The sequence below is a fragment of the Chrysochloris asiatica genome, unplaced genomic scaffold (genome assembly GCF_000296735.1).
Source record: "Chrysochloris asiatica unplaced genomic scaffold, ChrAsi1.0 scaffold00144, whole genome shotgun sequence".
Classification (NCBI taxonomy): domain Eukaryota; kingdom Metazoa; phylum Chordata; class Mammalia; order Afrosoricida; family Chrysochloridae; genus Chrysochloris; species Chrysochloris asiatica.
Genome location: NW_006408662.1, coordinates 3916009 through 3928277, shown reverse-complemented (window position 1 = coordinate 3928277; position 12269 = coordinate 3916009).

Genomic DNA, 12269 nt, shown 5'->3' with positions numbered 1-12269 from the left:
TCTCTTATACTGTATAAAGAAGGTATTTGAAATGAACATATCATTGATTTTGCAGAATTCTATCATGCGATCTCCAGCATAATTTCTATCACCAAGGCTATATTTTCCGACTACTGATCCTTCCTCTTTGCTCCCAACCTTTGCATTCCAATCACCGGCAATTATCAATACATCTTGATTGCCTGCTTGATCAATTTCATATTGAAGAAGTTGGTAGAATTCTTTCATCTTCACTGGCTTTAGTGGTTGTGTAAATTTGAATAATAGTGGCATTAAACTGGTCTTCCCTGTTGTTGTTGTTGTTGTTAAGTGCCATTATTCATGGGCTAGAATTCTGGTGTAGTGCTGTAGGATAAGTCCTGGACCATAAGGTCGGTTTGACCCTAAATAGAGTTGCTAGGAGTTGGAATCAACTCAATGGCACTTAACAACAACAGAGGGTAGACACATGTTAACATGGGTGACAGGGCAGGCAATAAACAACAAGTGGGAGGTTAGCAGAAGAAAGATAAAGGTAGCAGATGACACAAGGAGCAATGCAAGAGAGGTAAATGCTGTTAACTGTTGGTACATGAAGGGGATTGAAACCATGAAATGAAGCAAAGTATATGATTTGTCGAATGTAAAACTGATGATTTGCTCTGTAAACCTTCATTCAATTCACAATAAAAAGTTAAAAAATAAAATAAAATACCAGGGGCTGCTAGAAGAACAAACAAATCTGTGTTGGAAGAAGTACAGTCAGAATGTTCCTTAGAAGCCAGGATGGCCAGACTTCATCTTTCTTACTTCAAACATATTATCAGGAGGGACCAGTTCCTGGAGAAGGACATCATACTTTGTAAAGTGGAGGGTCAGAGAAAAAGAGGGAGACCCCAGTGAGATAGGTTGGTAGAGTGGCTGCAGGATTGTATTCTTTCACTATACTTGCTCAATCTGTATGCTGAAAAAATAATCTGAGAAACTGGCATCCGAATAGCATGGCATTAAGACTGGAGGAAGACTCATTAACAACGTGTGATAGGCAGATGACCCAGCCTTGCTTCCTGAAAGCAAAGAAGACTTAAAATACTTAACTGATGAAAATCAAAGACCACAACCTTGAGTATGAGTTGCACGTCAATGTAAAGAAAACAAAAATGGTGCACACCTTTCCTGATTTTATACCATTCAGTATCCCCTTGTTCTGTTTGAACGACTGCCTCTTGGTTTATGTACAAGTTACTATGCACAGTTAAGTGTCCTGAAATACCCATTCTTCACAATGCTGTCCCTAGTGCATCATGATCCACACAGTCGAAAGCCTTTCAATAGTCAGTAAAGCACAGGTATGGTCTGTTCCATAGTTTGTCTTGTTTTGGCTGATGATATTAAACTTTTCCCACAGATGTAATCAATTTCAATTTTTCTTTTTTTCATCTGGTGAGGTTCATGTGTATACTCATCTTTTATGTTGCTAAGAAAGGTATTTTCATTGAACAAGTCATTGGTCTTGCAAAATTCTGTCATGTGTGATATCCAGCATCAACAAATGTTGTTGTCATTAAGTGACATTGAGTCAGTTTCTGACTCATAGCGCCCCTGTTTAGGGTATCTGAGGAGCAGTTGGTGGATTTGAACTCCCAACCTTCTAGTTCACAGTCCAGTGCTGACCCTACAGTGCCACAGCAGCTACTATTATTAATTACTGAGGAGGAAATTGACCAAATGCTGAAGGTATTTAGATCTAAAAAACTTGACTGTAACAAAATCCTTGCTTTCATTTTAGAACTTAAAATCTAGTAGAGGAAATATTACACATCTAAATTGAGTTCCAGCACATTAAAAATCTAATGTGTTTATTGATCAACTGTTAGGTGCAAGGTACTAGCTAAAGTCTGTGGAGAGTACAAAACTGATTTTGTACTTGATGGGACTTCTTCCTAGAGAACTCTTTGTTAGACTAGGAGATGTTGAACATTAATTTTCCTTATGTTTGTCAATTCCAGGAGCATGAATCAGACATCAAAGTCCTTGTAACCCCCTGAGGGAGCTTGGGAGCCAACTGGTGGACTTGACATGGGACTATAGTGTGAAGGTGTGGAAAGCCCCATGGAAGCTGAGAGTGAAGTAGGGGCCAGCAAAACTGCGTGGTAGCCTCAGGGGGTTGTCCATACTGGCTAAAGTGTTTCCTACTCAACCAAAGACAGTCATAATCAACGACGGGATGATTTATAACAGCAGGAACATTAGAGGTCAGCAAATGCCTCAGGGAAACAGCCTGAGAACATCACCAGAACACCATTTATTCCTCTGGTAGGAAATCAAGTGAATCCCCTTACCACCTGCACACCAAGTTTACCTCTGCAAAACAAATGGTGAAGTGTGGGGCAGAAAAAGGAAAGAAAGCAACATTTTCAAAAGACAGCATGGCTTCAAGTATTCTTTTTTGTTTTTTAAGTATATATCTGTGTTTGTATATATGAGGTGGCTTCAGTTTGTGGTAGAATTTCTTTAGCATTTACTTCCATTTTCCCACGAACTTTTGGAAACTGCCTCGTATTTGTATGTGTGTATGCATGTGTGAGTATAAACGTATGTATATATGCATGTGTGTATTTATTTATGGATTGATTGCCTTCCTCTTCACCAAAGGTAATATATGTCTACCCTCTAGTCAGTGATTTTGTCTCCCTTTCCATCCCACCCCTGGTCACCATCAAATAATTTGCTTCTTTTAGTGTGAACACCTTTTCTTGGTTGTTTATAATAGTAGTCTCACACAATATTATTCTTTCTGTGATTGTCCCCCAGTTTCATCCTTGTGATGAGTTGTTTTGCGGATGCATTGGTATTCTTTAATGTTGTACAGTATTCTATTGTGAGCATGAGGGGGCTTCAAATTTCATGGAATAATGGAATTAATAGATCATGGAATTTTCAAACAAGTTTTTTGGAGCTCTTGTATGTATATGTTTTTAATCCACTCTTCTGTTGATGGCTGTTTAGGTTGTTTCCGTCTTTGTACTATCATGAAGAGTGCTGTTGTGAATGTGGGTGTGTATAATCTGTTCATGTCCTTGTTCTTATTTCTCTAGGATATATAGTAAGTATTGGAATTGCTGGATTATATGTTATTTCCATTTTCAGCTCTTTAAAGGAAGCATCATACTATTTCACACTGCAGCGGCACCATTTTACAGTTCCAAAAGCATTGTATGAGCGTCCCAGTCTTTCCACTCTTGCCTACATTTGTTGTTTTCTTTTTTTTTTTTTTTTTTAACTTTGCCATTAATGTTGGAGTGAGATGACATCTCATTATTGTTTTGATTTGCATCTCTATAATGGCTAATGATCACAAACATTTCTTGTTTTTATGTGCTGTGGAGTCGGTTCTGACTCATAGCAACCCTGTACAGGGTTTCTGAGGCTGTAAATCTTTATGGGAGCAGAAAACCTCATCTTTCTCTCACAGAACAGCTGGCAGTTTTGAACTGAGAATACCAGAAAAAAAGACTATTTTCTTCTTTTTTATTTAAATTTTGTTGTGAATTGAGTGATAGCTTACATGGGAGAACATCAGCTTTATGGAATATCGTCTCTGGTAAAATGTCTGTTCTTGTCCTGTGCCTAGTTTTTAATTGGATAATTTGTCTTTTTGCTTCTGAGGTGTTGAAGTTTTCTATAAATTTTAGGGAATAGTCCCTTACCTAGTGTGTCATTGCCAAGATTTACTTCCTAGTTTTTGTTGTTGTTAGGTACCATAGTCGCTTCCCACTCATAATGACCTTATTGTTGTTGTTGTTATGTGCTGTGGAGTCGGTTCCAACTCATAGCAACTCTATACAGGGTTTCTGAAGCTGTAAATCTTTACGGGAGCAAAACGCCTCATCTTTCTCCCGCTGAACAGCTGGTAGTTTCGAACTGCCCACCCTGAGGTTCACGGTCCGATTCGTAACCACTACGCTATCAGAGCTCCTTCATAATGACCTTAGACACACCAAAACAAAACTTTTCCTGGTCCTGCATCATCCTCTCAATTGTAATGCTTTAGCCCATTGCTGCTGCCACTGTGTCCATCCATCTCATTGGGGGTTTCCCTCCTTTTCACTCACCCTCCATTTTACCAAGTCTGATATTCTTCTCTGGGACTGGTCCCTCCTGATAAGATAGCTGAAGTATGAGAGATGAAGTCTTGCCATTCTCACTGCTAAGGAACATTCTGGCTGCAATTCTCCCAAGACTGATTTGTCTGTTTTTCGGGCACTATATGGTACTTTTGATATTTGTCTCCAAAACCATAATTCAAATGCATCCATTCTTTCATAGTCTTCTTTATTCACTGTCCAACTTTTACATGCATATGAGGCTATTGAAAATACCATGATATGGGTCAGGTCCATCTTAGTCCTTAAACTGACATCTTTGCTCTTGAACATTTTAAAGAGATCTTTTGCAGCACATTTGCCTAATGCAGTCTATCATTGATTTCTTCCCTCTTTATTGTTTTGGAGAAGAGAGAGACCATATAGGCCGACATTTCCTTTCAAAATAGAAAAATGCGTGTTAATGTGCCAGTTGAACATGGCTGACAGGCTCATCTCAAGTTCTGCAGAAAGGTGTTTCCAAAAACGTTAGGAGAAGAGTGTATACACATTAGCTTTCAGAATTTGGTATTGTCACAGGTTTGGGGTGGGGTGTCCTGGAACATTAAAAACGTGGAGTTCTGTTCCCAGTATACTTATTCCTGGAACTCAACACATAACAGAAGAGTATTCTCCAAGGCTAAAGCACTGGGGGCCGTTAGACAGCTGATATAAACCATGTACCTTTTGAACTTGTAAGACCATGTTAGTCTGCCTTCAATACCTCAATCCTGTCTATCAGAAAGAAGTATGGGAATTCTGGGCTGTCAATTCCTCTGGGCTGTCAAGCAGTTGTTAATAACCATCCACTGTGTAGTGTCAAACTCTTATACCTAGTTGTCTACATTGTCACCTGTCTTTGAATCATTCACTGTGCTACACCTTAAGGACGCTTCCTTTTGCTTTCCCTTTGAACACAAAAGCCAAGAATTGTTTGCTTTTGAGTTGGAAGACCCTAATGGAGCTCTGGTACTGTAGTGGTTACGAATCGGGCTGCAAAATGCAAGGTCAGCAGTTCGAAACTACCAGCTGTTCCGTGGGATAAAGTTGAGGCTTTCTGCTCCCATAAAGTTTTACAGCCTCAGAAACCCTGTATGGGGTCACTATGAGTGGGAACCGACTCCGTGGCACGTAACAACACCAACAACAATGAAGTCCTGATGTGCTGTGAGATAAAGCACTGGAACACAAGATCGTTCGAAGTCACCAGCTGCTCCTTGGAAACCCTGTACAAGGTTTCTATGAGTCAAAACCAACTCTACAGCCCTTAACAGCTACAATAACAACATTTCTAGACAAAAGCCATATTTTGCTGGGCTGTGTTACTACAAGAGTTCAAAATTCACCAACCCTCTTTGGGTTGGCTTTGGTAAAAGAGCACCAAGGATTAAGCCTAATTACCAGCATGTTATCACACTACATAGGGGACTTCTTAATAACCAGTAAAACAGAATTTGACTCAGACAAGAACTCAGTTGATATTCTAAATACTCATGGGAATGTTGGATGCGAAGAGCCTCAAGAGAAGGCACAGATGGCCCAAAATAAGGTGGTGTACTTGGGTTTTATTATTAAGTCTAAAGAGTGTGAACTTCAGCTAGAAAGACAAGAGGCCATCTGTCAACTAGCAACCCCTACTTCCAGAAAAACAGCTTGGGGACTTTGGGTCAAGGATTATTTTCACAGACTGTGGATTCCCAGCTTTGGACTGTTGGCCAAACCATTTATGACAGTTACGGCTTTGTGTCAATTTGACAGGGTCAGGATACTCAGTAGTTTGGCAGTTAAGAGGTGGTATCCCCCCATGATGAGATCTAAGACAATGTAGTAAACTCAATGATGAGACCTGCTATGAGCAACCATTCAATTGAAAGGAAGTTTACTTGGGGGTGTGGACTGATTCCATTATATTGGACACTTGGGCAATACTTGCTTGCCTTTTGGTGGGTCTGGATCCTGCATCTGGCTTGTCATCCCACCTCTGGTTCTTTGGACCTGAGTCTCTGATAGTTAAGGTTTCGTGTCAACTTGGCTGGGCCAAGATGAGCAGTCCTACTATAATAAAATCAACCTCATGATCTGATGTGATGTGATCAGTCCTGATCTGATGTAATTACCCAATGTGTTGTAAATTCTCACTTCTGTGATGTTAATGAGGTTGGATGCAATCAACAAGATTAGGTTGTATCTTGAGCCAATCTTGTTTTGGTATGTAAAATGAGAGAGAAGTGCACAGAAAAAAAGGGATGTACTACCACCAAGAAAGAAGTGCTGGAAAGTGGACTGCATCCTTTGGACCTAGAGCCTCTGCAACATGAAGCTCCTAGATCCAGGGAAATCCTGATGCCAAGACACATGCGAACTCCTGGGAAAGCCTACAAGGGCCTTGCCCCCAGAGTTCTGAATCTGTACTTCTAGCCCCCTAAACTGTGAGTGAATAAATTTTTGTTTGTTAAAGGCATCTACTCATGGTCTTTCTGTTATAGCAGCTCTAGATAACTAGGCAAGGTCTTCAGCAACCTGCCATCTTACCTGCCCAACCTCTTTGCCTGCTGTCTGACCAGCTGCTCTTGAGCTCATCAGGCCTATAGCTACTTGAATCAGAAACCTCCAGTCTGAGGTCTGACTCATGGACTTTGGGACTTGCATACCTCTACAACTGTGTGATCCATTTCCTTGATATAAACCTACTTTTACATATACAGATGTAAGCAGCACTATTTTGCCTGTCTAAGAATCCAGTCTAAGACACTATTACACAAAATTTTATAAGATAAAAAAACTGACCTGTTCCAATGGACCAATATTGAGCAACAGGTCATTTTAAAGGCTCTGTTAGAAGTGCTGGCCCTGGGACTCATCCCTGACATTCACCAGTCATTTGGCCTTGTGCATGGAATCAGGGACATAGCAGCTGGAGAGCTCCCTCAAAATTTGGGATCTAAGAAACCCAAGTCCAGCAGCTTATTTCTCAAATAAATTGGACAATATTGTCAGTGGCTGGCCATTTGTTGGAAAGCTAGATTCTGTTTACAGCCACTGCTGTCCTCATTTAAAAAATGTAGAAAATTTAACATTGAGACAGATTCTTCTAGTCTCTGTTCCCCACATAGTTAACAAATGTTCTGAAAGAAAGAACCAAACACTGGCTTTCTACCAGCAGAATGACACAGTATCAAGCTGACAACACCAGGTTTCAGCTCCAGAACACCACCTGCTGAACCCTACAAGTCTGTTACCAGTCTTGTCTCAAACAGAGCCTGCATATGATTGTGTACAAACCCTTGGTATAGTCTGTGCCAGCCAACCCAATGAGCAAGGCCATCTTCTCAACAATGTCAACCTTGAGCTTCACCTGATGGAAGCAACGTCCTTGAGAATGGAAGTCAGAGGGCTGGATAAGCGGTGTTTACCCTGGACAAAGTCCTGGAAGACAGAGCCCTCCACATCAGAACTTCCATCCAGAAAGCAGAACTCATAGCCATGACCCAGGACTTAAGACAGGTAAAAGGGAAAGCAATGAATATATACAAGAATTCAAAGTGTGTGTTTTACATTTCACATGCATATGGAGTCCTGTGGAAACAAAGAGGACTTTTAAATTATTTTAGACAAATGATCATACATAGCCAACAAATCTTCTAACTGCTGGAAGCAATCCTAGAAGTGGCTGTCGTGGACTGAAGAAGCCATCAAAAAAGAAACACAGCTTTCTCAGCTGGAAACCACAAAGCAGATCCGGCAGCTAAAGAGGATGCTAGAACCAGATAACCAGAGGTTGTAGCACCCTGGTCCTACAGCTGACACTGCCACCACAGGAACTGGGTCCTGGCTCCAGATAAATGTGTTGCTGAATAGCCGAGTGCAACTGAAACCAAAGAAGAATGGTTATGCATCTCCTAAAGGAGAAACCATTCCTACCTCAAGCTCTAGTGATGCCTGTCCTCTGAGAAGCACTCAGTCTACTCACTATGGGTGAGATGCTCTGTATGAGTGGTTAGAAGACACTTGGCTGGACAAGGATCCTATACTAGGATTAAAATAGTAGTACAAAAGTGTGTTACCTATACCAAGACTATCCCCCAAACGTCCCACCAGGCATCCAGTGAAAGGGAGACAGCCTAGAGAAGACTGGCTAGTAGTCTTTACCAAGATGCCAAGAGCATCTGGAAACTACTGGGTTTTGCTTGTTTTCACTGACCCCTTTGCCAAAAGGAATGAAGCTTTCCCATGCCAGACAGAAAAGGCACCAGAAGCAGCAACAAAACTTTTAGAAGAAATCTCATCTCCAGATTTGGGTTGCCTCATTCAATTGGCAGCAATAATGGAACACTCTTTATCACCAAAATCACACAAGATGTGGCCACTATGCTTGATATTCAGTGGAACTTACATTCAGCATGATAACCTCAGTCCAGCAGAGACATAGTAAGAGCAAACCAACAGTTTGAAAAACATAGCCAAGCCGTGTCAGGAAGCAAAATTAGTTTGGACCAAGACTCTTCCCATTGTTCTGCTCTGATCCCAGCAGTCTCCCAAACAAAGGTAAAAGTCAGCCCCTTTGAGTTGATGTTTGGCTGTAAAAGCTGGACTTATACGCCTATATTTTTATTGAACTTCTATGGTGGTGGTAATGGTTGTGTGCTGTGGAGTCAGTTCCGACTCATAGTCAACCCTGCATAGGGTGTACAAGGCTGACTCAAACTGACTTTGCAGTCCAGTGCATTAGCCCGCAGCACCACACCAGGACTCCAATAGAGGACCTTAATCTTCTATCTTCTCAGTGAGGTTGTGTTTCAGCCACTTGAACTTTTAAACATAGCTATTCTTGTCATTTGGAGTCCTGGTGTGGCACTTCAGGAAAAGCCCTGGACTACTAATCACAGGTCAGTAGTTCAAACCTACCAGCTGCTCATCAGAGACCCTATACAGGGTCGCTCTGAGTCAGAACCGACTCAATGGCACTTAACAACAACAACATTCTTGTCATTATTTTTGCTTGGTTATAGTCTCTTTTAGTGGCATTTTCTGTTTTGCTGGTCCCTTCTATTTCTTATGACATTAAGTCTGTGGGTATTAATAACTATCACCTTTCGGCTGTTAGTTACTGGGAGGATAAGACACCCTGGTTCAGATAAGTCAGGCTACAGCTACTGGGAGAGGCCTGAAGGACTGCTCACTGCCATCCTGGCACTGAGATGGCCCCACAATGGCCCAGTGTGCCCCCAGTTTAACTGTCATTGCGTAATGTATCCTTGAGCTTCCTACTTCGTGCGCACCCCCTGCTTGCATTAGTCGTGTTGTTATTTTCAGTGCTGTCCAGTTGGTTCCAATGCCTAGTGACCCTGTATAGGGTTTCTGAGGAGTGGCTGGTGGATTTGAACTGCTGACCTGTGGTTAAAAATCCAGTGCATATCCCACAGCGCCACAACAGAACACCTACATTACTCTGACCACTAGCAAAACTCTCTAGGTAAATTCCACCTTTTATTCCCAGTATGGTAGCCTTCTCACCTGGGCGGACCCTCAGCAATATTTTGGCTGATGACTTGTAAAACAGTCATTAATACTCTGAAGGAGGAATGAGTTCTCCTCAACCTTCCCCCAAAGGCCAGGACCCAGAACCAATGTCACTTCCAGAATTATTCATTACCCTGCTACTTTTCATAACAACATATTGTCCTTGGCCAATTGGACCTGGTGTTGGTACACTAACATTTCTTTGGTCCTAAAGAAACCTAACTTAGATTCTGTCTTTGCCTCTTCTGGGTCCATTTTCATATCCCTGGAGTCAGTGCTAATGGCATGGTTGGCAGTTCAAACCCACCAGTCACAGGTGGTGAATCAGGTGAAGGTTTACAGGGAAGATCAGTTTGCTGTTCAACAATCCATACACATTTTGTTTCATGGTATTGACTACAATTCCTCAGTCCTGGGGTGACGCTGTGGGATAAACACTATCCCACAGTTAATGCACTGGACTGCAAAGTCGTTTTGAACCACAAGGTCGGTGATTCAAGCTCACCAGCTGCTCCTCAGAAACCCTATACAGGGTTGATGTGCGTCGGAACTGACTTGACAACACTTAGCAACAACAAATCCACGTCTTTATCTTGTGTCTTGTTTCTATTCTTCCTCCTTTCCTAAGCCTTCTGAATTCTGTCCTTGGGTCAGTGTTGCCCTTCGGATGGCAAATGGTTGATTCTTCTAAGATGTGCATACTTCCTTAGTGTTATTGTTCCCCTTATTGACCTGACTCCAGAGTCCAGGTGTGGCACTGTGGGATAAACACTAAACTGCAAGGTTGATTTAAATTGCAAGGTGGTGTTTCAAACCCACCAGCTGCGCCTTGGAAACCCTATACAGGGTCTCTATGAGTCAGAACTGACTCTATGGCACTTCACAATCACAACAATAGAGCTGTCTATTGTTAGACTGAAAATCAAGCCTTGGGGCTGAGCTCATTTCCTGACTTGAAGGGTGACTAAGGGTGGTAGTCTTGAGACTCCCCCTGCCTCTGTCTGGCCAGTAGGCTTGGTCTTTTCTGTAATTTTTGAATTTTCTTCCACGATTTCCTTTCACTCTATGTAGAACCCTTTAATGTGATCCCTTTCGAAGCAGTCAGTAATGGTAGCTGGTCTAGTTCTGGTCTCAGGGCTGTAAGACTAATGTTTCTACTTCTGTGGCTTGTTATCCATTGGACTAATTGTTTCTATTCATTCTTTGTTTTTTTCACTCTTCTTTCCTTTGGTAAAAAAGAGACAGCCTGCTACTTGAAAGCCAGAGACAACCTCTCCCTAACCGAGGAATATGGAAAAACCATATAGACTCCTTTGCGGGAGAGAGCTACTGGCTGAGCTAGGGCATACTTCTGCATTTGCCTTCTAGAAGCCATGTTGCAGATTGCTTTTGGCATAATTTTGGCATCCGTCTGCTTTCATATGGAAAGTTAAAATATATATAAAATTAAAACAAAAAACAAAACAAAACTAAAAACAAGCCCAAACCTAAAACTCAACACATCATCTTATTTCTTATTTCTTTGTGGTGCTAAATGACAGATTCTGAAGTCAAGTTATAAAAATTTTAACAAAGATGTACAATTTTTTATTTGGAAGTAAACCAAATTGCTGCAGCAAGGAAGCCTGGCTCTCAAGAGACGATACCAGGGAATTTAGTCTGAGAAAGACAGTGGTCCCTTTTATAAGTAACTTTGGGGACATTGGTTGGGAAAAGGAATAGGTTCTGGCAAGTTGTCATCTAAGCAAATATACAACTCCTTTCACAAGAAGTCAAGTCTCTTTCGCTTGTAAAAGATGCAAAGATTCTTGGCTTTACAATGATGAAGTTCCAAGAGGATGTTAGTTGAAAAATGCTGGTTAAGTGAGGTTTCTAGGTGGTTTATACTGACCATGGTCCTTTCTGACTGACCCTGGAGTAAATGCGTAGATGAGTAGAGATGGTGATGGGTTATGGGCTATATGGAGGCAAAACTTAGCTGAATAAAACAATCCTAGGCACCTGCAATTGAGATATTTAGGAAATTCTGGCACAGGTCCAAGGGTAATTCGCTGTCATCTAAGAAGTCCATCTTCACTGATTATGCTATTCTTAATATGTTTTTGTTGTTGTGAAGTGCCGTTGAGTCGATTCCAACCCATAGTGACCCTATATAGGATTTCCAAGGAGCAGCTGGTGAGCTTGAACAGCCAACCTTGTAGTTCAAATGGCTTTGCAGTCTGGAGCATTAGCCCACAGCGTCACACCAGGACTCCAGTCTTAATATTTTGTTGTTGTTAAGTGCCGTTGAGTAGATTCCGACCCATAGCGACCCTGTATAGGGTTTCCAAGGAGCAGCTGGTGAGCTTGAATCGCCGACCTTGCAGTTCAAACGGTTTTGCAGTCTGGCACATTAACACACAGCGGTAGGCCACCATTCATCCATCAGTTTGTTGTACTGTGGTGGCTTGTGAGTTGCTGTGATTCTGGAAACTATGCCATGGGTATTTTATATACCAGCAGCATCACTCATGTGGATAGGTTTCAGATAAGCTTCCAGATGAAGACAGACAAGGAAGAAGGCATGACAAACTACTTTCGAATATTTATTCACTGAAAACCTTATGAATAACAGAGAAACACTAT